This window comes from Marmota flaviventris, chromosome 11 (assembly GCF_047511675.1).
Source record: "Marmota flaviventris isolate mMarFla1 chromosome 11, mMarFla1.hap1, whole genome shotgun sequence".
Classification (NCBI taxonomy): domain Eukaryota; kingdom Metazoa; phylum Chordata; class Mammalia; order Rodentia; family Sciuridae; genus Marmota; species Marmota flaviventris.
Genome location: NC_092508.1, coordinates 57793289 through 57808203, shown reverse-complemented (window position 1 = coordinate 57808203; position 14915 = coordinate 57793289). Strand labels below are relative to the sequence as shown.

The 14915-nt window shown below is 43.1% G+C and overlaps 1 protein-coding gene and 1 non-coding gene across 2 annotated transcripts in view; one reads left to right on the top strand and one right to left on the bottom strand.

Moving 5' to 3' along the window:
- The window catches only part of Wipf1 (WAS/WASL interacting protein family member 1), a 116724-nt gene that overhangs the window by 87641 nt on the left and 14168 nt on the right, over positions 1-14915 (bottom strand). The gene's annotated exons all lie outside the window — the stretch shown is intronic.
- Positions 296-370, top strand: Trnal-caa (transfer RNA leucine (anticodon CAA)). Its single transcript has one exon. It is a non-coding gene; the product is annotated as a tRNA-Leu (tRNA).

The window sequence follows — 14915 nt, the reverse complement described above, 5'->3', positions numbered from 1 at the left end:
TTATGCAGGCAGCACACGGCAGTGCAAAGTCACTCACTTCATGGCCAATAAGCAAGAGAGCAAGAACCCCACAACCACCCACCTCGCTTCCCTTTAAGGTATTGGAGATCAAACCCAGGAGCATTCTACCTCTGAGCTACAGCCCAGACCTTTTTACACTTTTTTCTCAGTGTTTTATTTATTTTTATTTCTATTTCGTTTATCTCCTTGCTGCACTTCCCTCTCCCTTCAGGGTTTATTGTTTTATTTTTTAATATATTTTTATTAGTGCATTACAGTTATACATATAATGGGGTTGGGGATATGGCTCAGTTGGTAGAGTGCTTGCCTCAAATGCACAAGGTCCTGGGTTCAATCCCCAGTACCAAAAAAAAGAAAAAAAAAAGAAACATATAATGGGGTTATGTTTTATTTTGAGACATGGTCTCGCTAAGCTTCCCAGATGAGCCTCAAACTCTTGATCTTCCTGCTTTAGCACCTCAAGTTGCTAGAATTACGGATGTGTACCACCATGCCCAGCCCCATAGTCCACTTTGAGAGCACACTCCCAAATGACCAAAGAACTTTCTACTAGGCCATATCTCTCAAAGATTCTGCCACCTTCCAACAGCACCACCCCTGAGGACCAATCCTTTAACACACAGGCCTTTGGGAGACGTTCAAGATCCAAATTGTAGTACTAACTCTCATTGAAAAAACTAACAGTGATATGGCATATTTAGTTTTTATAGTCAAGATCTCAGAAACACAATGGTGTGCTATATGGTGACTATCCAAACTCCAGAGCAAGGCAACCTTATTGGGCGAGTGCTCCAGTAATCTATTGCTATGTACAAATAACCCTAAATTTAGCTGCATAAAACCACCATCATTTCACTGCTCTCATGGATTCTGTGGGTCAAGTCTTCAGAAATGGCACAGTGGAGACAGCTATTCTCTGTTCCATAATATCTTGGTTTGGGATCACCTGAGGAAGTAGGGGCTAGAATACTGGGGCTGGAGAATCTACTTCCAATTGGACTTCTTCATTTATATGGCACAAAGCTTAGAAAGTTAAAGACTGGGCTCCACCAAATTTGTCAGCCAGAATGCATGAGAGCCTTCTGGCATGTTAATGGACTTCTTATATGGGGGCTCAAGTTTCTAAATGTGAGTGTTTCCAATGAACAGGCAGAAGTATGACCTTTCATCACCTAGCCTGGGAAGTCACAATCCTCTCTGAGACTGAAAAATGTATATTCAATATAGATAGAAAATAATAAGATTGGGTAGTAATAAATATTATTGAGAATCTGCTCTGTTCCATGAACTAGCTAAGCAATTGCCATTTATATCTTATTTCACACTCATTAGGTATTTCTTGGGTCACTACTGCTGTACGTGATTGATCAAAGTAATCATAACCCTCTCCATCACCAGATTCAAGTATTTTGGATAGTCACCATATTACACACCATCGTGTTTTTAAGATCTTGACTGTGAAAACTACCTGGTCCCAACAAAATGTGCCATATCACTGTTAGATTTTTCAATAAAAGATAAACATGAGAATTAGACCCACCTCTCTGGGAAGAGTCAACATATTTACAGTCATATTTTAAAATATCTGCAGTGAGTCTTCAGTTTCCTATTGTCAGGTACACCAACATTTTGAACTTTAACTTTTATTGATAATCATGTGCGCTTATAGAATATCAACAACAAATTGGCTACAACTGTATTTCTAGATAATCACTTCTGATGATAATGGGCCACAGTCCCAGGGCAGCAGAAATCCTACATGGATGTTAGGTAAATATTAATTTAGAATAATGACAAAGGAAACAACTGGTAGAAAATCCATTGTTATCTTTGGCCCTTTAATTGTACTAAGATTATTCAGATTTTTCTCTATCTCCATTAAAGTTACATAGCAATTAGATGCCTTTGTTGTAAGATGGGTCTCATCCCAAAGGATTATTGAACATAAAGTAAAACACAAATGGAAACTGCTTAGTTCAGTGCCTAGAACAGAGCAGATTCTCAACATATTAAAGCATTTGAGGAGCTAGGACACTTATTAAAAATATTTAACTTCTAGAGCTAACCATTCTGCTAAAGGTAGCAAACTCAAGCTCCTACCTGCTAAGTGGGAAAAGGAATAAAGGCAGGCTGGAGTAAGACAATGGAAATACTGGGGATTAGAGTTAACTGGAGAGCTATGACTCTGCCTTAAGATATTTGAAGTCAGGTTTTTAAAAACACTGCATTTTCCAAAATTGGCCCTATTGCTTATGATTTTTTAATTTGCATTAGGTGGTGAGTATTTCCTTGATTTATGGTGTTTTTCCTTGGTTCTACTGGTCTACTGTGCACTCTTCTGAGTCTGGAAATAAACACTCAATATATAATTCTGTAACTAATAATAAACTTTTGTACATAGGGTGTGTGTGTGTGTGGTGGGGGGCAGTTCTGGGAATTAAACCCAGGGCCCTTTACCACTGAACTATATCTCCATGCCTTTTCTTTTTTTATTCTGAGACAAGGTCGCACTACGTTGCTTAGAGCCTTGCTAAGTTGCTGAGGCTGGCCTGGAATTTGTGATTATCCTGCCTCAGCCCCCTGAGTCTATGGGATTACAGGCATTCACCAATGCACCTAGCAATAATGAAAATGGAAAAGCTGCTCTGTTCCACTGAGCTAAGTAGTTGTCATTTGTGTCTTATTTCATGCTCAGAAGTCCTCTAGGATGTGCATTACTTGGACCCATTTTACAAATAAGAAAGCTGAGTTTTGAGGAGGTTGAATTAACTGACAAAGGTCACAAAGCCAATAAATGGCAGAGATTAGGTTCACCGATCTCGGTGACTATTCTCTTAACCACTGCATACTATAACATGGTGCTTTGATAAAATGTGGCACCCCGAAGGTGAGAGGTCAACGAGAAGGAGACATGTCTTTGTTAGGACTTCTCTGTAACCCACCCAGCTTCTCTAATTTGGGAATAAAAACAGAAGTTTATCTGAGGTAGTGGACTTCAAGGACAGTGCCTCTTACCTAGGAATCCTGAAAGTCTAAGATTATTTAAAAAAATTGACCCATGACAGTTCCTCTAAATATCCGAAAGGAGACAGTGAGACTATACCACTGGCTACCTGATAGAATACCTCCCACCAGGAGATACTTCTCCCATGTATCAGAGAAAGTGCAAGATAAAGGAACATGGAAGTAGCGCATTTCTGTGCTCAGCAACCTCTCCTGGCAGACATGATTCTCCCTTTAACAAACCTGTTTTGAAAAAGTCCCTTTAAAAACCCTGCTGCATTTCCTTGAAGAGAAAATTCAAATAGAGTTCTCATACATTAAACATATGACAGAGGCAATTTTTAATCATTTAAATTATTTATCCTTCATTGTTTAATGCTTTATTCCATTCCTTCATGCATAATTTATTATACCATTTATGTTTATTAAAAATTGATCATGGGGACATGCTCCCTCTCCATTCTCTGAGGCTACAGATATTTCTCTGTCAGATCATTTGGGAATAGACAACAAAGTACTCTGCTCATTCTTTTTAATTCATTTTAACTGTTTTTATGTCCCTTTCTTTTCATAAAAGTTCTCTTTTTCACAAAAATAATGAGAGTTTATCTTACTGTAATAGCTGTTTGTCTCCATATGTGTGTGTGTGTGTGTGTGTGTATTTAGTTGTAGATGGACGCAATACCTTTATTTTGTTTATTTATTTATTTCTATGTAGTGCTGAGGATAGAACCCAGTGCCTACACATGTGAGGCAAGCGCTCTGCCACTGAGCCACAACTCCAGCCCCTTGTTTCCTTTTCATATAACAAGAAAGCTTATCTGAAGGTCCCTGGTCTACCCACTGGGGCCTTTAGAAATAAAGCCTTATTTAACATCTCTAACTTTTAGAATGCTGATACACGAGGGAGATATAACAGAACAAGATTCTAGAGTCTTCCATGATAGAGGTCAGAACTTGTGGAACCACATTTTTCTCTTGGCCTTTTCTTATCTGTCCTTTTTTTCCTCTCAGCTGACTCATTTATCGTGCCTTGATTATGTCTCCAATCATTTCTCAACTTTCTTCTGACTTGTTTTTTATTTCTTTTTCCCACTTTCGATTTTCCCCCAAATCCTCTCACCTCTGGACTCTTCAACCCTGTGACCTGAGCTGCTTTCTGCAACCCACTGACCCCAGAATCTGTGACTCTCCATCACCACTGCCTTGGGACATTCCCGCTTAGTCCTGGTCATTCCTCACTTCTCTAAGTGAGGGAAGGAAGAAGCAGAAAGGAACCAAGTATGTGAGAGAGGCACAGAAGCCAAGTAGAGGTTAAGAAGCATATAAGGAGCTCACCATACATGAGCCTGAAAAAGGTTTGCAGTGGATTGCTAAACTCAAAGACATTCAACTTGGTGTCCACATCAGCTGTCCTTGGCAGGGACCATGGATTACTTGTTCACCATTGCCTAGCACAAGATAAATGCACCCAATTCATATCAGCTGATTGAATAATGACTGTGTGGTTGTCTGTTCCACTGGTGGCCCCCAGTGAACCATGCCTTCAGGTATTCACATCATGTGTGGTCCCCACCCCTTGAATTTGAGCTGCACTTGTGACTTGATTTAACTAGTAGAAGTCTACAGATGTGATATTCCTCTACTTCTATTTTTGTGATCCTTGGCTCTACATGGAAAAGAGAAAAGTCACCTCTACTTCCCAACAGAGTCCTGCCCCAGCTAACCTACCAACTGAATACAATCACAGGCCAGAACAGCAGAGGAGCTGCCAACGGAGCCCAACCCATAAAACAGAACTGTCAGCAATTAAAATGACTGATGTATTCAGCCACTACATTCTGGTGTGGTTTGTTACACAGCAATATGTAACTATAACACACTAAGCCTATGAATAAAAGGGAATGTGAAATTATTATTCAGAATGAATTTCAAGCAAAGACAAGTCAATGTTTCTAAAAAAACATTTATCAGAAATAGATCCAAAAGAATACAGCAATAAAACTGAAAGGGATTAGAGGAACTCATATTACCACTTTCCTTTACAGTACATCACATTTTTCTTGGGTTTTAAGACATTTTCCAATGCAAAGATTTTCCTACTCTTTTTCTTTTTAATAATAGATCTCAGGTCTGACATGAAAGTTAAGGAGTCCAACCCAGGATAGCATGAGAATTTAAAGCACAAATGGAAACCACTTAAAATCCCAGGCCCCTGCCTCAACCCTGGCTCTTAAACTTCCTCTCTCCACCAGCAACAGAGGCTGCAGTGCTCAGGAGGGACAAGGACACTGTGTGGCTCCTAGCTTAGTTGGACTAGGTACTAAATATCCAATTTGCTGTGAAGAATCTATGGTCCCCAAAAGAACATAATGGCCAGCTTTTACACACACAGCTTAATGACTTGTCAGTGGTCCAGTTAAAGTATAATAAACAACTACCCAATGCCTTTCACCCAGGCATTTAATCATTTACATATATCAGAAAATTATATTGATGTGCTATGGAGATAGCCAATGTACACTATTAGAGAGTCTAGGTTATGGCTAGATTATTTGTAAAACTTCCAATCCTAGACATTTACATTAGCATGTTCATCTGCAAAATGAGCACAAAGACTGCTAAATTTATACTGGTTTGGTGCTACTTCTAATTGTTGCTGCTTTTTCAGAAAGAAAAAGGATTGTTATATAAGACTATGGCCTAAGCAAAGTATCCAAGTTTTTTTTTTAATTAAAAAAAAAAAAACAGAAAACTAAATGCCAAGCACAATTTCTAATAGCTTGAAATTCAAAATGATCTCCTATAGGTAAAATTATCATGTATTTTTTAGGATGATCAAGTCTCTCTTAAAACTCTAATTATAAAAATTAATATAATAAAGCTTGTTTAGAGTAAAGAAGTGCATTTAGGAAGGATCTGGTAGCTCTAGTGTTTCCCAGTGTTTGCAAAGCTCCAGACACCAAGTGAGAGAAACAGAACATCTAGCATTAACGCTAATGTTCTGATCACTGGAGAGACTGGGTATAAACGCTGTTCACTGGGGCAGAGGGCAAAAGCAAGCCTGTAAAGCTGGGAAGTATTTTCCATTTATTGTCCCCTCCTAGATAAGGGTGCTATTTGAATAGATGGCACCTGGCTGCCCCTGGGACCCAGCAATGCCTGAGAATGGAAAACAGTATTCATTTTCTTCCCCTTCTTTCAGAGTCACTTCAGATAGAGCCCTGAGGCTACAGGGAGAGGACAGGATACACAGGCAGTGAAAATGAACCAAGCATCCAATTTTCACCTTCTAGGGAAGAGGAAAGGCTGGCATAGAGACATGCTCTTGGTAGCCAATCACCTCAGACACAGGGAAATGAAGAGGCATTGTGCTTTTTAGACAGCAGGGATGGGCACTTTACTCTCCTTATGTGCTGGTCACTTGGCTGAGCCTTCTCATATGATTTTATTTAGAAGTATTTAATATGTGTTTATTAGGTGGGTGGATGAATGGGTCGATGGCCACTCTGGAGCCAGAAGGCTGGCAAGTAATGGCAGATTCCATTTATGGTACAGATGGGAGTGGGATTCGGCAGAAGAAGAGAGAAGGAGGTAAAAGACTGTGCCCATGCAACTGGCACAAGCACCACGAAAGGCAAGCACACCCTCCAAGGCATCCAGAGAAGCTTTGCTTCTGAGAAAGGAAGCTCTCGGCTTACAAAAATCACAAACTGAAAACTACAAGTCCAGTACAATATCTACTGGGTAAGGGTTCCACAGACACAAACCTGAACTGCGGTCCCTCCACTCATTGGCTGTGTGTCCTTGGACAACTTATTCCACTCCTTGAGACAGTTTCCACCTCTGGAAAACAGTGATAATGCCGCTTTACACGGCCACTGTGAGGATCTTTTGAGGTAAATTATGTGAAACCACTCTGAAATTATTTCTTCTTGTTTGGAGAATAAGAAAGTGAGAAATACATTTCTCACTAAGTCAAGAAGTACTTTCAATGAAGGCTCAGTTTATTTCCTGTTTGTATATAAAAAAAAATCCATGAATATCTCAAGGAAAAGCATTATTTAAAGAAGATACTTAGTGCTTGGAACAATTTCACCAACATCTTGAAAAAATGCTGGATGGATGGGGGGAGGTGGATCTGGCTGGCACACTAAAACCTACCTCTGGGGTTTGGCAAATAATGGTAGAAGTATTGCTAAACTGACAGAAAAGAGGTTGAAAATCTCAAGTTCCTGTCTGTGGCTTCCAAGTAAGAATGCAGACCACTGCTTGTTTAGGGAGAGCTGATACAGGGTCAGAGTCTTAGAACTGGATGGGACTTTCAGATTAACCACCTCCCATATACAGATGAGGAAGCTGAGAACTCAGAGTAGGAGGTGATTCACCCCATGTCACATTAGCAGTTGTGGGACTCGATCTTATATCTAGCATTTTCCTCCTGTGCTAGTTTGACTAATGGCAAATTCCTACAATCTGATGATTTCCCATCCATAATGTGTCTGTGTATAGTAAGGTCAACTTTCCGATAGTGCACTGGAATGCAGGCTTCAGAAGTCAGTTCCAGGGGCTGGGGATATGGCTCAAGTGGTAGCGCGCTCGCCTGGCATGCGTGAGGCACTGGGTTTGATTTTCAGCACCACCACATAAAAATAAAATAAAGATATTGTGTCCACCTAAAACTAAAAAATAAATATTAAAAAAAAAAGAATTCAGTTCCACCATGAACCACATCCTGGTTTGCCCAGGACAGTCGCCATTTACGCTCATTGTCCCAGCATGATCACTAATGAGGCTCTGTTGCCTCTCACAAATATCTGGATATGGATGGTAAATTATAAAGTACTCTTTGTGCTTTTCTGGGAGGAAAGGAGAGATCCAGGGTAGAACTGCTCCCTGACAGCTTGGCAAGGTGTTTTGGAACGAAGAAAGATATGATCATTGTCTTCAAGTACTTACAGAGCAGTCCTGTGCTAATAAACTTAGACCATTCTGTGCCAACAAGGATTAAAACCCAGACCACCATGTGGAAGCCACAGAGGGTAGAATTCTTCTTCAATATAAAAGAGTACAGGAGTAGGCTCTCAATTGTCGCTCTGAAGCCAGACTGCCTGCCTTCAAATCCCAGTTCTGCCATTTACCTGCTCCATGGTTCTAAACTTTATAAAAAGAGATCGAGGTACATAATAAGTGCTCTAGCAATAATAGCTACTAGTTTATTCCGGCAGCTATACAGCATGTATTGGGTATTCCTGGGGCAGAGGTTTTCACATCTGGACCAGAACAGGATTGTTGGGCTCAACCTGGAGAACAGTCAGCATGGGTTTAGCTGACATGGGAAATACCAACCCAATGGTGAACCTATTGGATTTGCCTGGGATATTATGACACTTTGCTCCTACCTGGAGCAGAGTATGTCACCAGGGAGGACTCAGTGTCCCTGATGAGGGTTGCATGCTAGCTGAGCAATCTGGAAAAGGGACTCAGTTCAGAACTGCTGGGGGTGGGACAACAAAGCTACTCTTGCTGTGAAGATAGCAGTAGATAGAGTGTGGGAGTGAAAAGGATCAGAATGCCCTGAATGCTCAGCCGTGCTCTAGATGCAAATTCTGGTTCCTTAACCCCTTTGTGCTTAAGTTTCCTCCACTTTAAAATTAGGATAACGATAGTGGCAATCTTGAGCATTAGGAGGAATGAATGCAGCCAGGTGCGATGGCACATGACTATAATCCCAGCTACTTGGGAGGCCAAGGAAGGAGGAACACAATGTAGAGAATAGCCTGGGCAACTTAGCGAGACCCTGTCTCAAAAATTAAAAGAATTGGGGGTATAATTCAATGGTATAGCATCCCTGGTTTTGATCCCCAATACCAATAAATAAATAAATTATATATATATATATATAGAGAGAGAGAGAGAGGGGGGGGGGAGAGAGAGAGAGAGAGAGAGAGAGAGAGAGAGAGAGAGAGAGATGAGTGAAAAAAAAAACAAGTAAAGCCCAGCAAAGAGCAAGTGCTGTTATTACAATCATGTCACTAATCTCAGAGCTGGGAAGCACCTGAACAAGAATAGGCATTGAATTGAAGTCAAGATGGGTGAGAAGCCTGTCCAGTCTCTCAGCCTAGTAAGAATGTTCCTCTGGGGGCTAGGGATGTGGGGCAATGGTAGACTGCTTGCTTAGCATGCATGAGGCCCTTGGTTCAATCCCCAGAACCACAAATCTCCCTCTCTTCTCGGTCTTAGGCTGCAGCACAGCTCATAGCAAACTGATTTGCCCATCATTTAAATCCCAACTCCATGACTGGGGCTGCAAAAGGAAACTGAAGGGGCAGCTGGAATGGGAGGGCCAGAGCCTGGCAGTCAGAGGTGAGGGGCTACCTGACTGAGCACACAGGTATGAGTAAGGGTGAGGAGGCAGTCCGAGCTGGGCAGGGTGAGACTGAAGCAAGAGTGCTTTTATTAAAAGTGCCGACACCAATGCACATGACCCCACAGGTTACTCCCGTTGGAGCAGTCTGCAGAGGGCACCTGCCCTTGCTACACTTCTGCCTTGGTCCCTCGCCTCTCTCACCTTTTTCTGGGACTTGTCCAGCTTGTTCTCATCTCATGGCCTTTGCACTTGGCATTACCTCTGCTGGCACATGCTTTCCCAGATACCACGTGTCAGGCCCCTTGTCACTCATATCTCAACTCTCCAGACACTTCCTCAGATGGCCTTTCCTAGACAGCTGCATCTCCAACTGTATCCCCATGGTTGTCCATCCCATCATCTGGTCAGCTTTTCTCATAATCCTTATCACTCCCTTAATTTACCTAAGTCATAATTTGTTGCTGGTCCACTGTCTATGTTTCTCCCTTGTAGAACGTAGACTCCATGGAGACAGGACCTTGCCTTAAGCAAGCCTCATGAGTGAGCATTCATCAAATGCCTGTCAAATAAACAGGAAGCAAATGCAGGCTGCAGATGAGTGAGCTAGCATGAGAGCGACTGCCCTGCAGCACTGGGTTCAACGCTGTGGGTCAGTGGGTGATTGTGGCCACCTCAAAGCCAAGAAACAGGAAATCATTTGCCCTGGAGAAGAGGAGAATCCCTGGAGGTAGAGAATAGATGAATCTTCTTTCCTTTCACAGAAGGGAGCTGCAGTGCCCTGGTCCAGAGTGCACCTGCCCCACCAGAGGGAATCCTCCTGTCAGTCAGCAGCAGGAAGGGCCTAGGTTCTGCAACTTGTCTCCAGGATGGTGCTTTGGATTATTATCCTGGAGAGAACAGGAAGCAAATGGACTGGACTGTCTCTGATTAGCACTGGAGAGAATCTAGCACACAGCCCCACGGAGATGGGGCTCAAAATAAACACTTCTGATTATGGTTCTACAGAATGGGAATATCTATGTATAGAATTACAACTGAGATAGGAATTTGGGAATAAAGGGAAAGATACTGAGTTTCAAAGGAACTGTCCATAAACCACTGAAATATGGAAAGTACCCAGGAACAACTGCTACTTCTGATTGACATATCCTTGGCCCGGAGTCCTGGTAACTTGAGGGCAATGAGCAAGCACAGGGAAAACTGGCATGAAATTGTGTAGCTTCACCCTGGCCCCACCTATAGTCCAGACCCTAGCAACCATCCCTAGCAACCCCCCACACCAACGAGTTGCTGTCTGTCTCTCTCCTCTTGAGATTGCCCCCATTCTCCTTTGAATGTGTATCTACTTTCCTGAATAACCCTCTGTCTATGCCTGTGACTGCCCATGCTGAAATTCTTTTCCATCATCTGTGCCAAGAACCCTGCTGGTCCTGAGTCAAGTTCCCCCTTCTTTCTGGAAACTTCTTGAACCCTTTGGAGACGTGTCTTCTCCCGTGACACAACCATGTCTGAAGCCAAGCAGAGCTAATCGAAGTGTCCTGAAATAGGGGACCAGTCACGTGGGGTTCTGATAAGTGCTTCTGTCTTCATGTCATGTTTGATTTCTAGCCCTCCAGGGCAGCAACCCTGGGACAAAGCCAGCCAATTGTAAACATGCTTTCTCCGAGTGGAGTAAGAAGACTGCCTGGACCAGAAACCTTTGCACTGGAGACCCAGAAGCAAAACAAAGAATGTAGTCCCTGCTAAGAGTCTTTTGGTGCCCATCAGCCTACTGTCTTGATTTTGAGAATTTTTTCCAAAAAGTTGAAGTAATACCTTGCATCTTTATAAGAACATTTAATTAGATACCCTTAACAAGTGTTGGTAAAACATTTATAGATTCTTAATTACCCAGATTTCATTTCTAGGAAAAACATCTCTGCTTTACAAAATTAATTTTTAAATTTTACCATCAGTCGGGGATTGGGAAATAGAGAAGTTAGAGACAGACTGAAAGGGGAACTAGAACCGTTTCACAATAAACATGTCCTTTTCAGTAATCCCCCTCCCCAGGAATTAAGGTCAGGAGAGAAGAGAGTGTGAGAGGAAACAGGCAAGGTCTGCAGGACCACTTCCAGGGGCCAGGGCGACAGCTGAGGCTCTGTGGGCCAAACTGTGCTCTGGGAGCGGTCTCTCCTGACCTGCTCTTGGGAGTAAATGCTCTGATGCTTCAGTTCACAAGAGTTGCAGGGCACCCACTAGCAACACCCCCACCCCAGGAGTTCGGAAGGGGACTTTTCGTTTAGTAAAATGTTTGTTTGGCAGAGAAGGAACTAATAAAACATTTTCCCCTCCAAAGCTTGGCTCATGTTTCCCAATTCAACTTTATAGAGGGCCTTGCAGCTAGCCATTAACAATCCTCATTTTAACAGACCAGAGAAAAAGATTACGGTAAATGTGGGAACAAAACTCAGGAATCCATGGTCGCCCCAGTCCCCCAGGCTTTGGCCTCTGGGGAGAAGCAGTTAGTTCAATATTCACTTTGTTTATCAGGAATTTTTTTGTGTGTGAAATACCCAAACCCACTGGCACACCCTGACTGAGCATAGAAAACAGACTGTGCAAGCGACTCCGTGCATGAAAGTCACCGTGGAAGAAAACACAGGAAAACGCATGCAGGGTTTTTTGGGTTTTTTTTCCTCTTTTTCCACTTACCACCACCGAGCTCCTCTGTTTCGGGTGAGCTCAGCAGCACAAGTGCCTTGGATAATCTAGAAATTGCTTCCATATGCGGGCACAGGAAAGAATGTCCTCACTGGCTGCCTGAGAAGGAAGCTCTGGGCAGCCTCTCCTTCCTGCCAGAAAACATCTCTCAGGCCAGAGAGAGAGCTGCAGGCCCTCTGAGCAATGAGATCAGAGGGCGCATCCCTAAAAGCCCCAGTTTGTGGATGAGGAAAGTGAGGGCCACACTCCTTGGCGACTCAGACAGGGAGAGAGCTGGAGGAGGAATCTGGGCCCCTGGTTCCAGCCTCAAATCATGCATTGTCTCCTCCCTGAAACCCCTGGACCCTCCCCACTCCCACCACCACACACACCACTAGAACAGCTTGAAGAAAGGCCTGTAGCTAATTTAGTGTCACAGCAGGATGCCAAGCTGGGGTCTGGGGCTCCAGGCTTGGGCTGAGGGCGGCACTGGGGCAGGACCATCTGAGCAGTGTGCTTCTGGGAAGGCTGCCTCTGAGGGTGCAGAAGGGCTCCTATTCACTCTGTGCTGCGGCTGCACCAAAGTCTCCAGGGCCCCTAAACCTCAGTGCCCCAGCCTCAATGCCCCTACAGTGCTGGGGTGGTCCTGGGCTTGGAACAAAGACTTCATTTAAGATCCAGGCAGCACTCTCTTCCCTACAGAAACCTACCATGCAGAAACTAGGGGTGCCTGAAGCTGGAACACCATTATCTTGTACTGCTGATCCAAGAGGGGAAACAGCACAATTCCAATTAAGCAGCAGTGGACGGTCAGAATGCCCTCTCTGTCCCCTAGGTTACAAGGGTCAGGCTCACCCTGTACCACTAACTTCTCATCTCCAAGCAGAGAGCCAAAGCACACCATCCCAAGGCAAACCTACAAGTAAAACCAGACAAACCTCAACTTTTTAAAGGCTTCCTAGGCAGAAGACCTGAAACCCAGATGGGGTTTGGCAGGTCTGCTATATAACCCAAGTTTTTCTGGGTCTGCCTTATCTGTCTTCTCCCATCGTATGCTACATTGTGCATCAAGTGTGTTAAAATGCCCTTTGAATAATGCTTTATTAACAATATCACCATCAATAATTAGGATTATTACAGGCCTAGTTGCAAAGCAATAAATAGGTAACGTGTGTGTGTGTGTGTGTGTGTGGTGTGTGTGTGTATGTGTTTGCTGGGAATGGAACTCAGGGCCTCACACATGCCAGGCATGTACTCCACCTCTGAGCCACAACCCAGCCAGACATGGTCTTGAATAAACATTCACTGAATGTTTCTATGTGACCCAGAAGTAGGACTCTAACACTGTTCATATCTTCCAACATGGTTCCTTCTTTTAGAGAACTCAGTGAAGGGGCCTCAGGTTCCCCATATCACTCTGTTTATGCCCCTATTTCACCATAAACCACACTATCTTCACATATAATACCATAGTAATCATTCCACACCTCACCCAGTGGACTATGGGCAACCACGGACTATACACAGGGGTTATGCGTTACTTGTGTTAGGACAAAGCAAATGTTTCTTTTCTGAGCAGAATTAAGGCTCACTCCATCAACCATCATCTCCACCCTCTCCACCTCTCCATCACAACCACTTCACCAGCTTTTAGTGATTGACAGAAAGAAGGAAACCTCTTCCAGGACCTCAAAGCCTGTATCACCGGATCTCCATCAACCAGAGCTACGACGACACTGGTTTCTACACACCTTACACGTTTCTGTTTAAATCAGTATTTTTCAAACTGAAAGTTCCCCTTTCTTTGGCCATCAAACTATTTTAGGTGGTTTCAACTAGCTTAAAAAAAGAAAAAAATAGAAGATATGTTGCATTTCACAAACATAGAGTTGTTTTATAAAATGTTGTTTTAGTTTCTATCATCTTTCTTCAAGGAAGAAGGTGTGTCTGATGGTCATATCAAAAAAGATTTCAAAATGCTGGTTTAGACCATGCTTCTTCATGTGTTGGGCTCTGCTCACAGGAGATTCCTTTCTAGATATTGCCCAGATACTGTTCCCCTTCGTGTCTGTCATTCCAGTGTAGGAATGGGGCTATACCTTGACCATGTTCTTTTCTGTTGTTGTTTAAACTGTAAACCACTTCTAGACTCTTAAATTTACATTCTCTTTTGAAAATAGTTTGAGAATTGAAGGGACATCCATCTACTCTTTCCCCAGCCTCAGAAATCTACACAGTGCAAGGTTCCTTGCTTGAGGTCCGAAAATCGGAACTGAATTTATTCCTAGTTTTTCTGCCTTGGGCCCTTTTGGTTTACCTCATGGGAAAAGAAGGAGGAAGTCCCTGTTATGCAACAGGGTCAGTTACAGCACATTTTGCTCTCTGGTTCCTCAAAGCGAGCAAGCCAATAACAAATAATGGTTTCAAGGGAGTTTACTAGAGCTGGGGCAGTAAGTTCAGAAGAAGGTGGAAGGAAGCCAGCCTGGTCTGGGCCCCCTGAAGTCCTCTCCATACTCCTTGACACTCAAGAGAAAAAGCTGAAGCCACTTTCTGGACTATACAGGTCTAGGACAGTAGCCTGTGCATGCCTGGGGCCCTGGCTTCAGCACACTCAAAGGCAGGACCAAAACCCTAGTCAAGGACAAGTCCGGGAGGCCAGATGTAGGAATCAAAACTACTAATTTGAATTCTAGATCTGCCAAGAGTTTCTTGTTTAATTCTAGGATAGTCATGGCTGTATCAGGAAAAAAGAGAGAAAGAGGGAGAAAGAGAAAGATCATTTCCTTTGAACCAAGAACAACAACTCATGGATTTGAGGTTGGACCCCACACCAGATCAG